Consider the following 16,582-nt stretch of genomic DNA (forward strand, 5'->3'; position numbering starts at 1 on the left):
TTATTTTCTCATTCTCAGCTTTGATGATTAGAGAATCAGAATATTGGTCAATTCTGAAAAACTATCAAATATGTTGTATCATATGGTATCAAAAGTTTAACTAGGATTTAATTTTTCTATAAAAATAAACAACCACATTTATCTTATTAGTATGCAAATTTGCATTCATCTGTCAAAATTGTAACATTTTATTTATGCCAAAGCTTTTTTGTTACTTAGGTTTTGTTAAGAATTATTTTAAAAAAATTTACTTATTGTCAATAAATGTGATTTATAGGCCGAGTTTATATATACTTTTATATTCCCAAAGTCACATTTTTTCCCCCTCGGGCAAAAACATAAGAAACAGCATTAGATCACAAAAGTAAGGGTTTGGGTAATTTTAAAAGTCAGAAGAATCATTGCAGGAGGGACCACTCATCTGCCCAAGCCCATCCACTCTCATTCTTGGCTTCAGTTTTTTACTAGAATGGTCAGTTGACAGGCGGTCTGGAGGAGACACCAAGGGTGTCCTAAAGGAAAAGAATTTGAGTCAGCATATAGACATTTTAAGGAAGTCTTTAAATGTTTTATTTTTAATGCTTAAGAAGGTTACTCAGAAAATTGGATAATTCACTACCTGAGGACCCAGCTATACCTCTCTTGGGTATATATCCAAAAATGCTTCAACATACAATGAAGACACATGCTCCACTTTGTTCATAGCAGCCTTATTTATAATAGCCAGAAGCTAGAAAGAACCCAGATGCCCTTCAACAGAGGAATGGATTAAGAAAATGTGGTATATCTACACAATGGAGTACTACTCAGCTATCAAAAACAATGACTTCATGAAATTCATAGGCAAATGGAATGAACCAGAAAATATCATCCTGAGTGAAGTTACACAATCACAGAAAAGCACACTTGGTATGCACTCATGGATAAATGGATATTAGCCAAAAAGCTCGAATTACCCAAGATGCAATCCACAGACCACAGGAAGCTCAAGAAGAAGGATGACCAAAATGCGGATGTGCCTACTCCTTCTTAAAGGGGGAAAAAATGTCCATAGGAGGGACTATGGAAACAAAGGTTAGAGTAGTGACCCAAGGAATGGCCATTCAGAGCCTGACACACATGTGGCCCATAGATATACAGCCAGCAAAGATCAATGAAGCTAGAAAATGCATGCTGAAAGGAACTGGATATAGATCTCTCCTGAGAGACACATCCAGAGCATGTCCAATACAGAGGTCAATGCTAGCAGCAAAACACGGAACTGAGAATAGGACCCCCTCGTGGGGAATTAGAGGAAGGATTGAAAGAGTTGAAGGAGCTTGCAACCCCATATAAACAACAATGACAACCAACCAGAGTTTCCAGGGACTAAACCACTCTAGAAAGACTGTACATGGACTGACCCAGGGCTCCAACTGCATATGTAGCAGAGAATAGTCATGTTGGGGCACCAGGGGAAGGGGAAGCCCTTGGTCCTGTCAAGGTTGGACCCCCAGTGCAGGGGAATATGGGGGAGGGGAATAAGGGGGATGTATAGGGGGAACACCCGTATGGGGGAGGTGGAGGGGAGGGAATGGGGGCTTATGGACAGGAAATCAGGAAGGGAATAACGTTTGAAATGTAAGTAAAGAAATATATCTAGTAAAAAATAATTTAAAAAAAGAAATAAATGACATGATGCACCTCTAATAATACCCTCAAAAAAGGAAATAAATGCATTATTTTCAAAGAAATTAATTTTATATTGCTACTACAAAATATCAAAGCAAACAAGTGGTATCCAATTCTGAAACAAAACTAAAGATATCTCATTTCAAAGCAGATTATATAAAATAGAATCACCAATTAGGTCACAAACATTCCAGACAACAAACTGCACATTAAAGTATTAGAAGCTAGGGTGCAGGGCTGGAGAGATGGCTCAGCGGCTAAGAGCACTGACTGCTCTTCCAGAGGTCCTGAGTTCAAATCCCAGCAACCGCATGGTGGCTCACAACCATCTGTAATGGGATCTGATGCCCTCTTCTGCTGTGTCTGAAGACAGGTACACTGTACATGAATACATAAAATAAATAAATTTTTAAAAAAAGAAGCTAGGGTGCAGAACCCCATAGTAAGTTCCTTCTAGAAGTCTTCTCTCTCTCTCTCTCTCTCTCTCTCTCTCTCTCTCTCTCTCTCTCTCTCTGTGTGTGTGTGTGTGTGTGTGTGTGTGTGTGTGTGTGTGGTGGTGGAATAAGCCTTGATAACAAAATATCCATGAAAGTTTCAGAATAGAAGGATGGGGCTGGAAAGCTTTATGTCTGAGGGAGCCAGTCCAGAGCAAGAGTGAGGTGGAGACTTGTCCAAACCCCAAAAGTCTTATCCCCTACTAGGCACTGTCTCCCTCTTTGCTGTGGGTACACATGTCCCAGCACATGGAGACCTTATGACTTCCACCTCTGCCACCCTTGAGGTAGTCGAGTTACCTGGTGATCAAATTACAGGTTTGCCTTCCTCTCTCCCTATAAGGACATGACCAGCAAGCACCTGGAATTCCTCTTCGTCCAAATGTAGCATTCCCAGCACCTCAGCCCCAACCAATAATGTAACTTACCCCCCAAACCCCTACCCACTCCCCAGGGTTTATATAGCTCTCATTGCCCCCAATACAGGAGAGCTGTTTTACTGAAAACCAACCTGGAGAAGGTTATTTCATCTGCCACTAGCACCAACGGAGATCCTGTGGAACATACCAGCCAGAATAAGCCTTGTGCCTTCCATTCTGGCCCAGTGCACAACAGTGCTGGGGTACCCCTAGGTGTGAGATAGCCATTGTTGGGCTACCCTGACCACATCCTGTAAGCCAGTCTAATGCATCCCACATCTATACTCCTTGTGTCAGTTCTGTTCCTTTGAGAACCCCAACTGATACACTGTTTATAAATACTGTGCACTCTCCATTTCTCAGACATTTCATCTGGTGTCTCGCCTTAGCAAGCACATGTAATATACTGCCTCTTAGACTTGCTCACACTGTCCTCGTGGCCCTCCAGCCAATTTCAGGCCACTGACCTGTTTTGTACAACCTGTAAATGACTTTTTATTTTCTTACAATTTTAGGTTGGTTTTTGTTTTTGTTTTTGTTTTTTTTTAAACCACACATAGGAAAGATAAGCAATAGAGACAAAAGTAGTCTTTAAGATGTAAAGTATTGCCTGCCTAGGAAGCACAAGGCCCTGGGTTCGGTCCCCAGCTCCAAAAAAAAGAACCAAAAAAAAAAAAAAAAAAGATGTAAAGTATTTATCATCTAGCCTCTCACACACACACAAGAAAAGTTTATTAACCTCTGGCATGAAGCATTTCTCTATTATAAATCCCCAGAAGTGTAATTTTTAGTCAATGGGTGTGAATATTTGTGAGGCTTTTTATTACCAAACTCTCCTCAGAATCCTTGAACCAATTCATGCCCTTCTCAGTAATACATAAACTTTGTAAGTTGCTACGATCTGCCCCCTATGAGTGGCTGACCCAAACCACACCTTCTGAATATTATTTTTTCTCAGTCAACTTGTTAGTGAATCATTCAAGGTTTCACTTCCCTTAACAATGTTTGGTCATTAGTAGTTTTTTCTTTCATGATTTAACTAACTTACATTTGCCACTTGGGGACAGAACATTTTCATTTTACTCATAAGATCGCTTTCTAAATGAGAATGTTACTCGCTAACCTTTTATAGATTACAAATTTTAAATATTTTTTTCTTTATTTTACTCTGATGTTAGGTTTGCTCCTCTTCCCACCCCCATCTCCATAGACTCACATATTTGAATGCTTGGCCCATAGGGAGTGGCACTATTAGACGGTGTGGCCTTGTTGGAGGAAGTGTGTCACTGTAGGGATGGGCAAGCAAGAGTCCCAGTGGGACATATATTGTAGGGTGGTTTCTGCAGCTGCAGGGAGAAATGGGCTAGATTCGTAGCTCCTACTCTACCCGCCTCCCCAGTTCTGCTCCTAGATACAAATCTATTCCCATCTAGGTATCCTAAATGTCATATTTATATCATTCTTTGATTTTGCATTATTCTTTGATTTTATATTATGATTTAATAATTAATAACAGAAGTAACACCAAGAATGGACTTAGAGAATGGATCTAAAGACAATATGAGAATCTAGGCATGATGGCACCCATCTGTACTCCCATCACCCAGAAGGCAGAAGCAGGAGGATAGCAAATTTGAAGCCAGCAGGGGTTATAAAGTGACTCTTTCGGGGGCAGGGGGAGTAAAAGAGAGAAAGAAGGCTGAATCCGCTGAACCTGTGAGTGAATGAAAGGTGGATGGGGAATGGGAGTGAGTTGGGGAGCCTCTAGGAGCTGAGTTGTAGCTGGGAGACAGAAACATTTTGAACTACAAACTTTTTTCAGAGTAGATTAATACTACCTCAGCTTCTGTCCTTCCTAATAGTTTCTTGTTTTTTTTTTTTTTTTTTTTTTTTTTTTTGAGAGTTGCCATCACGGTGCTGGGGATAAATGGCAGCTTGGGAAGAGGCTGATGAGAAAGCCAGCTAGCTAGGACTATTGAAGAGTTTCCCAGTCCCAGCCATAGAATAAATTGTAGGGAAGCGGGTGGATAGATCTCACCAGAACAGAAGGGCCCAGTGCACTCAGAGACTCTGAGCCACTCTATCCCAAAGTTGAATGTTGCCCTTTTAAAATTCCTACCCTCGCTGCCCTTCATCCATCACCACTCATTCCCATTTCCACCTACGATTCCCAACTATATCCTTAAGGCACGCTGAGGATTAGTTTAAAGGGTTGCACCGAGAGATGAGTTTCCCACCTAAGATGTGCTTCTTGCCTGGCTGGGCCTTGACCCACAGCTAATAAGCGTAAGTCCAGAAGACACTGCTTTGGCTAAACGAACAAGCAGCAACTTAGACGCTTCTGTTAGAACAGGGGAATTAGAGTATCGCTAACGAGAAGTCCAACTTCACATCTTCAAACCATCTGTGAAACCCATAACACCAAGGGTTCGAATGAATAGAGGAGGAAGATTCTCAGAGTTTGTGACTGGTTCTGGAGAAACAACGCACAACATGAACTGTGTGGATGAAGCAACTCTGAGCTTTCTGACCCTCTCACATAAATTGACCACGCTTCACTTGTGACCTCCTGGACGTCAGACTCTAGCTGGCGTGGGATGCCCTCTCCCGCTCCAGAAGCAGGAGGCCACCCGACCAGGGAAAGAGGCGGGGCCAGGACCTGGCAGAAACTGGGCTGCACTACTGGAGCCAAGAGAGGCAGGGCGCCTCCCGGCCTTCGCTGCGGTGACCTCCGCGGTTTCCCGGCCGCTCGCCCGCGGGCTGTGCCTGCCAAAGGAAGATTGCGCCGGGTCCCAGTGCGACCACCTCCAGGCGTTGGCACTCCCTTCCTTCTTTCTCGCCCCTCCTCCGCTTCTTCCGTTTCTCTGGGAAAGGCTGTAGCCTCCTTCGGGGCTCCGCATCCCCTCTTAAGTAATCCGCTTTCCTGCTTTCGCCACCCCTCCCTGGTGTCCAGCGTCTCCACCTCCGCGCATTTGGGTCCCCGCGAGCGGCGCGCGCTCCATCGCCACTGCGGAGGGCAGGTGAGTCAGTCTCCGGCCGAAGGCGCCTGGCTTCCGCGCCTGGGCCTGCGAGGTATAGGGTAGCCCTAGCGAGGCCTCTCCGGCCTGGCGATGCCCACCCACACAGAGCCCGATCCCCGAACCGAGAGGCTCAGCTCGCGGATCACGCCGCCCTCGTAGCTCTGCAGAAGCCGCCGGAAGAAAGCGATCGCCAGCAGAGTAGCAAGTAACTTTCTTCCCCTGCTCTCGGTTCTTTCCAGTCCTACTACTAGCCTCTAGGTTGAATGAGTTGATCTGAGAATGGTGAAAGCAGAGGCCCAGGTTCTAAGGGTAGGTGGCATAGCTGTCATGAAGTAGGAGAGCATTTTGCTTGAGAGATGCTTCTAGCATGGGTACGTGTTGACTGCCTCTAGAGACCCATTGGATGGGTGTGGACTAAACAAACGGGGAGAATATTTAGATAATCTCAACCCCTTTGCTTGTAATTCTTTCTATATTTTGAAGTGTGGTTTTGTGAGCCGTGCCTAGGCAGTTGCTGTGGACAGCATTGAAGGATGTCACCTAAACTACCTATCCTGGCTTTGGTAAAATCATATGGACTTTCAGACATGAGATGTGAAACAAAACCCTGGGAACACACGTTAACAAGCTTGGTGTGTACTCTGGAGATTTCCGTCCTTAAAACTAGGACTGGAACACGTGGACGTTTGCCCACTGTGTGAGGGCGTTCACTTCAAAAGCACTGCTGCTCGAGGCAGTGCAGACAGGACTCATATGTATCCCATGTGCAGAATGAAACTTTTTTTTTCTTTTTGGCTCCTTGCCCTTAATTCCCAGTTTCAATCAGTTGATAAAACTTAAGTCCACCTACCTGGTAACAATCTAAGGAAGAAAACAACCCCCTGGGACTACTTTTGACTGATGAACTAGCTAGATGACGTCAGGCAGGCCTCTAAAAGTACAGAATGAAGAGGAAAATACAGGCAACGGGAAGCCCATTTTAACCCCCGCACGTGCCATTTGCTGTTTTAAGAAATTACTTTAATTTAAAGGACTTTTCTAATTCCTTTGCAGCTTGATTTTAGGCATGAAGAGGATTGCGTAAGACACATAAAGCTACACTTTACTCTTGGGATAGACTAACTCCTCTTCTTTGCAAGCTCTTGAACTAAGCCACCACTTGCACCTTAGATTCAGGCTCTGTAGTGTGAAGTTCATCATTGCAGATTCAGATTACAATCGTACTTGGAGTAATTGGAGAGAACAATGATCATTTCTTTTTAGGCGCAGACGGTACAGGCAATAAAGGTAAGTCATTATATGGCATTTCCTTTTTTACTTTGACCTTGAGTAATAGTTAGAAAAAAAGATGCCTTACTCTATTTCATGTCATACTAAAACTGCTTAGAAGATAAATAAGTAACCAATTAGAAACAAACATCTTTCATTTTAAAGAATGGCACATATGTGGACTTTTCCCAGGTGGGAGTCCTTGTATAAATGTCCTTGTTAAAATACTTTTGGTATTTTACCAAATACATTTAATGACTCCTAATGAAGTCAGAAGGACTCAATGTTGTGCTTTCGTCTGGGTTAGTTTGGAAATAAAAGTGTTGCTTCCTGTTTCTCATAATTAGTGTGGAGCTTTGTTTCCTAAACATAGCTGTTTACTAACAATGCCTGAGCCGACGGGCAGGGAAGGGAAGGAAGATGAGAGTAGAAGGCTAGACAGAGGGGGGGCGGGGCATGGCTCACTGAATGAACTATACCATGTCCCAAGAACCCATACAAAAGGTGGGTAGGCATAGTCTTCCTCTAGTACTCCCAGCATTCAGCAGGCAGACGTGGATTCTTAGGACAGGCTAACTAGCTAGAGTAGTCGTGGTAAGCTCCAGGTTCCATGAGAGACCCTGTTACAATAAATAAAATGAAGAGTGATGGAGAAAGACACCAAACTTCAGCTTTGGGCCTTCACATAAATGCATACATGCATCTACAAACACTGGAACATGCATGCATGTACATGCACATATACCACAACCACATACACAAAAAGATACTCAGTTACAACTTGGTAGTTTCATTCTAGTGTTTAGTTAGAAAGTTAGGATCTCAGGTATCCAAGATTGGACGCAAACCTTGTTAGGCAGGTGACCTTGAGCTTGATCTTCCTGTTTTCCCCTCTCCAGTGCTGGTATTACAGGCGTGTGCCACCACCTAGATTATTGTGTAAGGTTAGGGATGGGTCCCAGGGCTCCAGGCATGTTTGGGACACACCTTACTGACTGAGTTACATCTGTACCCCACAACTCAGTACTTTACAAGTCATAATTTCAAAAATAAAATCAAAATAGACAATGATGATAACTTTTTAAAAGAATTAGCAATGACAAAAAGCAGGAGAGAACTCACTGTTGCTAAGGTGAATCTTTCATCTATATAAAATGTTCTTTAATAAAACTGTGGTTTCATTTATATAATATTTATTTATTTATATAAATCACCCATTTAAGAAATCTACATGTCTCATTATTCTGGTGATTGAATACACATTGTTGTGAATGTGTGTTTGTAAACATATTTTGGTGATTTCATTTCCATCATGATGTATGCCATGTTAATCAAGTCTTTTTCATATTATTAAGTTTTTCTATTAATGGATTTTTAAAAAGATAGTCTTATATAGTCCATAGAGCTGAGGCTGGTCTTGAACTGACTCTCCTTTTTCCTTCTTTCCCCTCCAAAGTCCTAGGATCATAGAGATGTTCTGATTACTGAATCCTCTATTGTTGGTGTTATGTATATGTGTATATGGTGTGGTATATCTGTATGTAAATGTTCCAGTGTGTGTGCTTACTCATGGAAACCAGAGGTTGACTTCAGGCGACATCTTCAACTCTGCTCCAACTTCATTTTTCAGACAGGGTTTCAATAAACCTGAGCTCCCCAAGTCAGTGACACTTGCTACAGGTCCTAGGAGCCCTCTGCTCCCAGTGTTGGAAATATAGGCAAGCCCAGCTTTTTATGTGGGTACCAAGAATTAGAATTCAGTTCCCCATGCTTGCACAACAGACATGTTACTAAGGGAGCCATCTTCCTGACCTCCTTCTTAATGCACAGTTAATAAGTGCATCTCTAGTTTACAGTGACCAGTAGTCCATGGCAAAACATTGCACCAATATTTATTATCACATGGCAGATGCATGCCACCTCTTTCTGATGGAAGAAGGAAATCAGCATGCAGTTTCAAATTATTTATAGCTTTCGCTAAAATGACTTACCAACCTGTCAAAAAAAACTATATTTGACCATAAAGTGGCCATTTATATATAAAAACAAACAATATAGAATAATAATATCTAACTATTAAGGTTGATTATCACAATGGAGAATGTATCCGAGTTTTTCTTTGCTTTTCTCCTCCCTCCCTCCCCTCCCTCCCTTCCTTCCTCCCTTCCTTTTTTCCTCCATTGTTGGAAAGGGAGATTAATTGCATGCTGGTTTTAACCTCAAACAACTAAATTCTTTTTTCTCTTTTTTGGATACAGGGTTTCTCTGTGTAGTTCTGGTTGTCCTAGAACTCACTCTGTATACCATGCTGGCCTCCAATTCCGAGATCCACCTGCCTCTGCTCCCAAGTGCTTGGATTAAAGGTGAGGGCCACCATATCAGACTTAGAGCTGAATATTTTAAATCTCTTAAATTAATCATCTGTTTAAATGTTATGCTTTAAATAAGTGACAGTGGTAAGCTTCCCATTGGTATAAATAAGACTAACAGTTAATACCAGTTAATGACCAAATCTTAATTGTGCTTAGGAAAGACATAGCTTGGTAAAAGGTGATGCCCTAGTTTCTCCTTATTATCAGCTTATATTTTTTTATGTTTTAGTGTTGCATTTGATCACACTGTGAATCCCAAGATTGTATTATTCACTGGAAAAAAACTGTATTTAGCTGTAGTGTGGCTCAACCTTAGAACACACCTCTAATCCAAGAGTTTTCTGCTTGAATATTGTAAACAGGATTAAATAAAGTCATCCAAAGTAGGTCAAGAGGCAGAGCAAGCAACCAGTTGACAGGGAGCGAACACAGGATTACTAAGAAAAAAACATGGCAAGTAAGAGAGAGTCAGGAGGACGGATAGAGACTCACAGGAATTAGAAGGGAGGGGCATGCAGTTTGAAAGAGGGTTTTTGTGATGGTGTGAGAGTAAGCATTCCTTCTGGGATGCTGGTTGAGGAAGAAGGTCAGCTGGATGCTTTCTCTGCTTCTCTGACCTAGCAGGCTTTTACCCCAGTATCTGACTCCCAAGTCTTCATTGGTAAAATCGAATGATTGAGATTTTGTTAGAAAACAACATATGAATACTGACCTGTGTGTGTGTGTGTGTGTGTGTGTGTGTGTGTGTGTGTGTGTTTTCACCAATGCATGTCTGATGCTCAGGGAGCTACAGAGAGTGTCAGAGTCCCAGGAACTGGAGTTAGACAGTTGTGAGTCACATGGGTGCTTCAAATCAAACTCTGGAAGAGCAAATCCCCTAGAAGAGAACCCAGATCCCTGAGTTCCACCTCTCCATACTGGGTCCCCGGCTCTGTTAGAAGCCTTTCCAAGAGGAGTTGAACTACCCAACTCCAGAATTGACCTGTACTCAACTCCTCAGAATCTATAGGACTTGTATGCAACCCCAGTTTGTAATAAGAATGAAAAAAGGCCCATGTTAGAAATATGAGCGATAGCTAAGTGGTGATGGTATCAGCACTTGGGAGGTAGAGGCGGGCAGATCTCTGAGTCGGAGGCCAGCCTGGTCTACAGAGTGACGTTCAGGACAGCCAGGGTTACACAGAAAAACCCTGTCTTAAAAAACACAAATGAAAAAAGAAATATGAGTGACTGTAAGCCTCATTAATAGAAAGTAGGGAAAATAAAAATGAGAATGAGATCTGGGAGATAAATATTAAGCAGTTTATGTTTGAAGTTAGCAGGAATGCAAGGGTATTTTCTTTGGGTATTTCTGTGGCTTTAATGAGCCAGGCATATTGTTTGGTGCTCTGAGCTCTTTAAACCAATGATGCTGTAAATGTCCTCTTATCAGTTCCTTTGCTGATAATTCGGTGGAATTCTGTGTTGCGCTCTCCCTTATCTTGAAACGGTTGTTTAGATAAACACCTGGCTCTTGGAAGTGAAGACAAGGAATGTGGGGTCTCTCCTGCTAGGCCTGGCAATAGCTCTTAGGAGCCAAATGGTTACCTGCAGCTTTGGGGAAGGGTGTTCTGGTTCAAGTTGTCATCATCGCAATCACCACCACCACCACCATCATCATCTAGAGAACTCCTTAAAGCACTCCTTCAGTTTATGGTTTCTAATAGTCCTAAGGTTTGAATAATGAATAATTCTCTCCAGATTCAGTTTTGGTGGGAGAAAAATCTCTTCGAACATGTCCTACAGAATGAAAATCAGCCACTGCTGACAACCTCTTCCACGTATCTTGGGGGGAGGGAGTGTGCATCCTGTTTAGAAGGCATTTATCAGCTTCAGAGGAATATGGTGCTCCAGGAAGTGCCTCAGTAAAGCACTTCCTGCCCTCATCTGATCTATTAACCCCTTCGCTCATAACTACACCAGGGAACGGAACACATGGTCTATTAGAAATCAGTGTAATTGCTATGCAAAATCAGCATTGAGACCTACAACAATGTTCTTTGTTTAACACACACACACACACACACACACACACTGCAAGGTCTTATTTTGTTAGCATGGCTGGCCTGAAACTCTGCCTGCCTCTGAGTTCCTCTTGCTGAGATTAAATGTGTGTACTACTGTGCCCTCCTTCCCTACATTTTTGGCATCAAGAACATTCACAACTTTGTGTAGCAGTGTGTAGCTGATAGCACTGCCCATCTGCAGAACTAGAATTCATTCAACAATAATCTTACGTCATTCTCTCTTCCCAACCGGGTGACCGCCATTTCCTTCGTTGCTATAAGCATGACTACTATAGGTTCTTTCCTTTAAATGAAATATTTGTATGTTAGGGTGGACTTATCTTACTTAGCAAAGGATCTTCAAGGTTAATTGCATCCACACTACATCAAGTATTTGGATTTCATTCCTTCTTAAGACTGAATGATATTCTCCTACATCTTTTATAAAAAAAAAAAAAAGACCCGTAAAGATCAAGGAAGTTTTGAATGGGAACAGACTATAGACATCATCCTTCCCAACCAGCTTCTTTGATCTTTTCCTTTTTTTATGTTTACAGAATAAAACCAACCAGTCCTCTTCAGCATATGTCATACAGTCAATTGGCAAAGGGCAGTGCACAGCAGGCTAATGTAGCAGGATATCCCCCTAGGGAGCCATGGTCCTCATTCCAGAGCTGTAAATGCCTTCTAAACAGGGTGTAGCTCCCCAAGACGCATGCTAGGATTTCTAGGTGTTGACTAGAAACCTCTTTCCTGTGGGCTACACTGGGTCTTTTTCTACAACATATTTGAGTGGTCTATATTGACAGTAAGAACAACTGTTAAATGAGTTGGTATTTCCAGTCAGTGTTGGGAAAGTGCAGAAGGACATGAAGCTACACGGGTAGCTTCAACTTGACACTCCTGGGAAGAGGGAAGTCAACTGTGGAATTGTCACCATCAGATTGTCTAGTAGGCATGTCTGTGGGGCATTTTCTAATTGCTAATTGATGTAGGAGGACACCACCACAATGCGTGGTACAATCCCCAGACAGGTGGTTTGTGGCTACAGAAAGAAGGTAGCTGAGTGATAATGCGTTCTTACCTTGGTTTGCCTCGATGATGATAGATTATAATATGAAATAAACCTTTCTTTGAGTTGCTTTTGGTTAACATTTTATCACACTCACAGAGCAGCAAACTAGGACAAGCATCTAAATGTGGTCAATGACAATCAAAGCTGTAAGTTAGCCTGGTGGTTCACGCCTAGGCTTCTAGCACTTGGAAGGTTGTTGAGGAAGAGGGAGCTCATGAAATCAGACTGAGCTATATAGTGAAGCTCTGTTGGTGGCAAAGGTGAGAGGAGCGAGGGAGAGACACGAGGGAGGGAGGAACAGAGGCTAATAACATCGTCCTTTAGCCTCTTCAGAACTGTAGTGAGGTAAGACCAACCTGTTTATAAGCACCAGTGTGTCAACACCATTCGAGAGTTAGGGGAAAAGGGAAATATTAGTGATAAGTGCATGTCTATAATCACTTTTGTTTGCTTTTGGGATAGGGCATCACTACATAGCCCAGGCTGGCCTTGACCTACAGATCTCCTGCACCTGTCTCCAGACTGCTGGCGTTAGAGGTATTTTCCATGGTCAGTTAAAGTCTTCCCATCTTTAATTAGGTGATTAATCAATTAGTTTTGTGTTTTTGGAGAAAAACTCAGGGTTTCGCTCATGCCAGGCAAGTGTGAAAACCCTGAGATACACTCCCCGTCATTATATCTCATGTTTAATGTCATTTATAACAGAAACAAGTTAACTTACTATTTTGGTGATTTATTATCTAAATTAAGAATAGGCCACCTGTAAAATGAGACAGTATAATTTCATATTTTAGTTCAGTGCTCAAAAAATGTAGTTCATTTGTTTGCCATCCAGTGAGAGCTGTGATTTTTTTTTCTTTAATATGGAATGTACATGGACGTCCCTGTAAACAAATATGGCCTGTGTGCTAACAGCTCCTGGGGGATGCTGATAAAATCCAAGTACGCTAAACACCAAGGCAAGGGTACTGATAACTGAGGGGAAATTCATCAATCGGCGTTTATTGAACACCTCTGAGTATGCCCCGAGACCTGTAAGAAATAAGTTGTGTTTTTAGTATTTTGCCACACAGAACACAGATAAGTTAACAAATGTAGAGTGTGTTTGGGATCTAGGTTAGAGACGTAGCACACTCCTGTTCTACTCAGCCCAGGACTAGAGCTAAAGGATTCAGAAATGGCTCTGCTGGAGGCTCTTTTCTTTCCACACATGTATTAAACACACACACACACACACACACACCACTGACATGCAAACACACATGCACAGCTGCCTTCTTTAATGGCAGAATGCTTTTTGACCTACCTCCATGTTCTGGCCTGTTGCAGGCATTCATCTCCACTGCTGTGTGAGTGCTATATGCTTGGCTTCATTTTATTATTGGTGGCTATTTGAGTTCTTACCAGTGTTAGCTCATTGGAAGAATGAATACTCTTGAGCCCATCTTTTAATGTTCATGTGCATATATTATTTGGTATATGTGAATAAGAGACATTGCTGGATTGAGGATAATGTTTACATTCAGCAAACCAGAGTGGCTTTCCAGGAAGTTGCACCAGCACCGTTCATGCTGTTTAAGAGATCATTGCTCCATGCTCTCATGCAGAAGCAGCCCTTTCTGTCTGTTTAATGCCAGTCTCACAGGACATGTGTTAATGCTGAGATTCACTGGAGCAAACCAATTGCACCATATTGGGCCACATTTAAAGCAAGAATTATTAAATAGTAAATACTGACCAAGACATGGATTTTGGTCAGGACATTCCCTAGAAGTTCCCAGCTGAATGACCCCAAGACATGTGACCCAGGGGTTTATAAAGATTAACCTATAGGCCACCATACTCTCCTACAAAGCTTGTTATTTTCCAAGAACCTACAACTTCCAGAATTCCAGGAAGTTACCTGGTCCTTGGGCAGGTGGGACTTACAGGTTAGTTTTAGGATTCCACATGTAATGGTATCCTGTCGAATTTCTAACTGCCTTCCAGGTAGAGTCTCTTGCCTGTTTATCGACCATTTGCTGTCAGAGACTGGATCTCTTTTATGAGGTGCTTATTTCAGTTTCTTGCCCTTGAACAAATTTCAAGAGTGGTGGACACTTAAAGGGGGCAAAGAAAGAGAGAGGAAAGCCTGTGAACCTGGGAGGATGGCGTATGAAAGTTTTCAGTGTGCCCAGAGCACAGACAGTGTCATAGAGATACCATCCAGGTCACAGAACAGGCAGTTCCATGCTATAATGCTGGCCTCTGAGAAAGTTCAGCCTGGAAGACATTTTACTTTTCAGAAACTTTAAAGGATCATAAGTCTCTGGTGAAGCTGGTGGTTCAGTTTTTTCTGGCCCAGGTAGTCAGGTGGGCAATTGAGCATTGCCATGGGCATCAGCCCAGTTACTATTAACAAGTTGTACACAAGATTGAACCCTGTTCTAAAATTCCTGGGGACTGGCTTTTCCTCTCCCCTGCCCCCTTTTAATTTCTTAAAAAACATTTTGTGTGTAGTAGTGTTTTGCTTGCATATATGTGTGGGCACCACATGCACGCTTGGTGCCTGTGGAGGTCAGAGGAGGGTATCTGATTCCTTGGAGCTGGAGGTATGGATGTTGGTTGTAAGCTACCCATGTGAGTGTTGGGAATCGAAACCAAGTCCTCTTAATCCTTAAGCCATCAGCAGCCTTGTCCCTTCCCTTTTTTCCAGGACAACATGCAATCATTAAGCTCCAAAGAAAACAAAAGGGCAGAGTCTACCTTCCCTAAATAGCAGTGTGAGCTGAGCATAGCCTTGGCCACACCTTGGCATTCTTCATGCTAGAGGGACTACTGGATAGCTGCATTCCCTTGAGAGAGATCATAACAAACACCCTTTTATAAAACACCCAGGTATACTACGGGCCCCAAGCCTTTCCTCCTTCAGCCATAGCTGTCTGTTGAGCAGGGCATCTGTATAGCCAATTCATATCACTGTTCGCTTGGGAGGTGGTTAAGAGTGACTAGGGTGTTGAGTGGTTGGGGGAGGAGATAAATTCAGTATAGAAGGGTCACAGACATGGCCTCTGCAGACTCAGATTATGTCAGGAGGGGATGGCAACAGAGACACTGAATTATTCAGCTGTTTGTGAGAGCTGCCTGTTTTGTTGAGGGCCCTCATAGAGATGAAGCCTTGTGCTTCTGTCGATGTGGACAACAAAGAGGCAGCCACCAGGTTCTGATACAGCCAGGGCCCTACAATCTTCACAGAGTCTTCTAACAAAACATGCCCTTCATAGAAAAGTATCTCTCCCAGACCACCCTCAGATGGTTTGACATGAGGCCAGAGTCTCCACATGGCTTCCAGGAGCCAGAGTTTCCACCCAAAACTCCCAGAAACTGAAATGATCGGATCTGGCCTACATAAAGGGATTTTATTCTAGGTCGTTCAAAGTGTTACAAATAGTTAAATCTCAGGCTCTGGGATTTAATGAACTAGTAAATTTTAAGTGAAGGTTTCAGTGACCCACATAACTCGCCTGCTTGGTACTTTCTCAAGAAGAACATGACTGTGGTGTCTGTGAGCTTGTACTTAACAGTTAGAACTGTCATTTAGTACCTACCGTGTGCAGGTAGCCTGAGCTCGTGCCTTTCCAGATACCTCATTTCATCTTCAGACATCACTGCCAGGTAAGTTTTATCCTCCAGTTGCAGATGAGGAGAGGCTCAGCTAGGTTGCCGCTGAACTGGGTTTAGAATCCAGGTCAGTTCGATCGCAAAGCTTGTGCCTTTCACATTATAGTGTTCGTTGCCTCTTAAATTTGTGTACAGTATTCTGATAATTTTATTTTTCTTTTCATACTGAGGATCAAACTCAGGGCTCATACATGCTAGGCAAGTACTCTGATGCTGTGCTACACCCCTAGACCCCGATCTGATTTTAAACTTACGAATTGGTTTTAAGACAGGGTCTTATGTAGCCCGGATTGGCCTTAAACTCACCTTGAGCTTTCCCCCAATTGTTCTACTCCTACCTCCTGAGTGCTGGGATCACAGGCAAGCCTGAAGCCAGTCTGTCTTGCCTTCAAACTTTTAATGAGACGAGAAAATAGGTAGAAACTGAACACAAGTCTTGTCTTTGTAAATAAGGATTTTTGTTTGGGATTTTTTAGGGGTAGGTTGCATGTGTATGTGTGTGTGTGTGTGTGTGTGTGTGTGTGTGTGTGTGTGTATACACCTGTAAGAACAGGAGC

General features: G+C 42.7%; 1 protein-coding gene across 10 annotated transcripts in view; it reads left to right on the top strand.

Annotated features, from left to right (window-relative positions):
* The window catches only part of Inpp1 (inositol polyphosphate-1-phosphatase), a 47,959-nt gene that overhangs the window by 13,015 nt on the left and 18,362 nt on the right, over positions 1–16,582 (top strand). For 3 of the 10 annotated variants that reach the window (XM_039083592.2, XM_063267170.1, XM_039083595.2), the window contains exons 1-2: positions 5,466–5,604; positions 6,658–6,891. The exons of 2 other annotated variants lie outside the window; for them this stretch is intronic. The gene's annotated coding sequence lies outside the window, so the exon portion shown is untranslated. Of the gene's footprint in view, positions 1–5,465; positions 5,605–5,671; positions 5,810–6,657; positions 6,892–6,919; positions 16,020–16,582 lie in introns of those variants that run through there. 5 more of the 10 variants (XM_008767092.3, XM_063267172.1, XM_006244899.5 and 2 more) reach the window with 4 other exon arrangements.

Source organism: Rattus norvegicus, chromosome 9 (assembly GCF_036323735.1).
Source record: "Rattus norvegicus strain BN/NHsdMcwi chromosome 9, GRCr8, whole genome shotgun sequence".
NCBI lineage: Eukaryota > Metazoa > Chordata > Mammalia > Rodentia > Muridae > Rattus > Rattus norvegicus.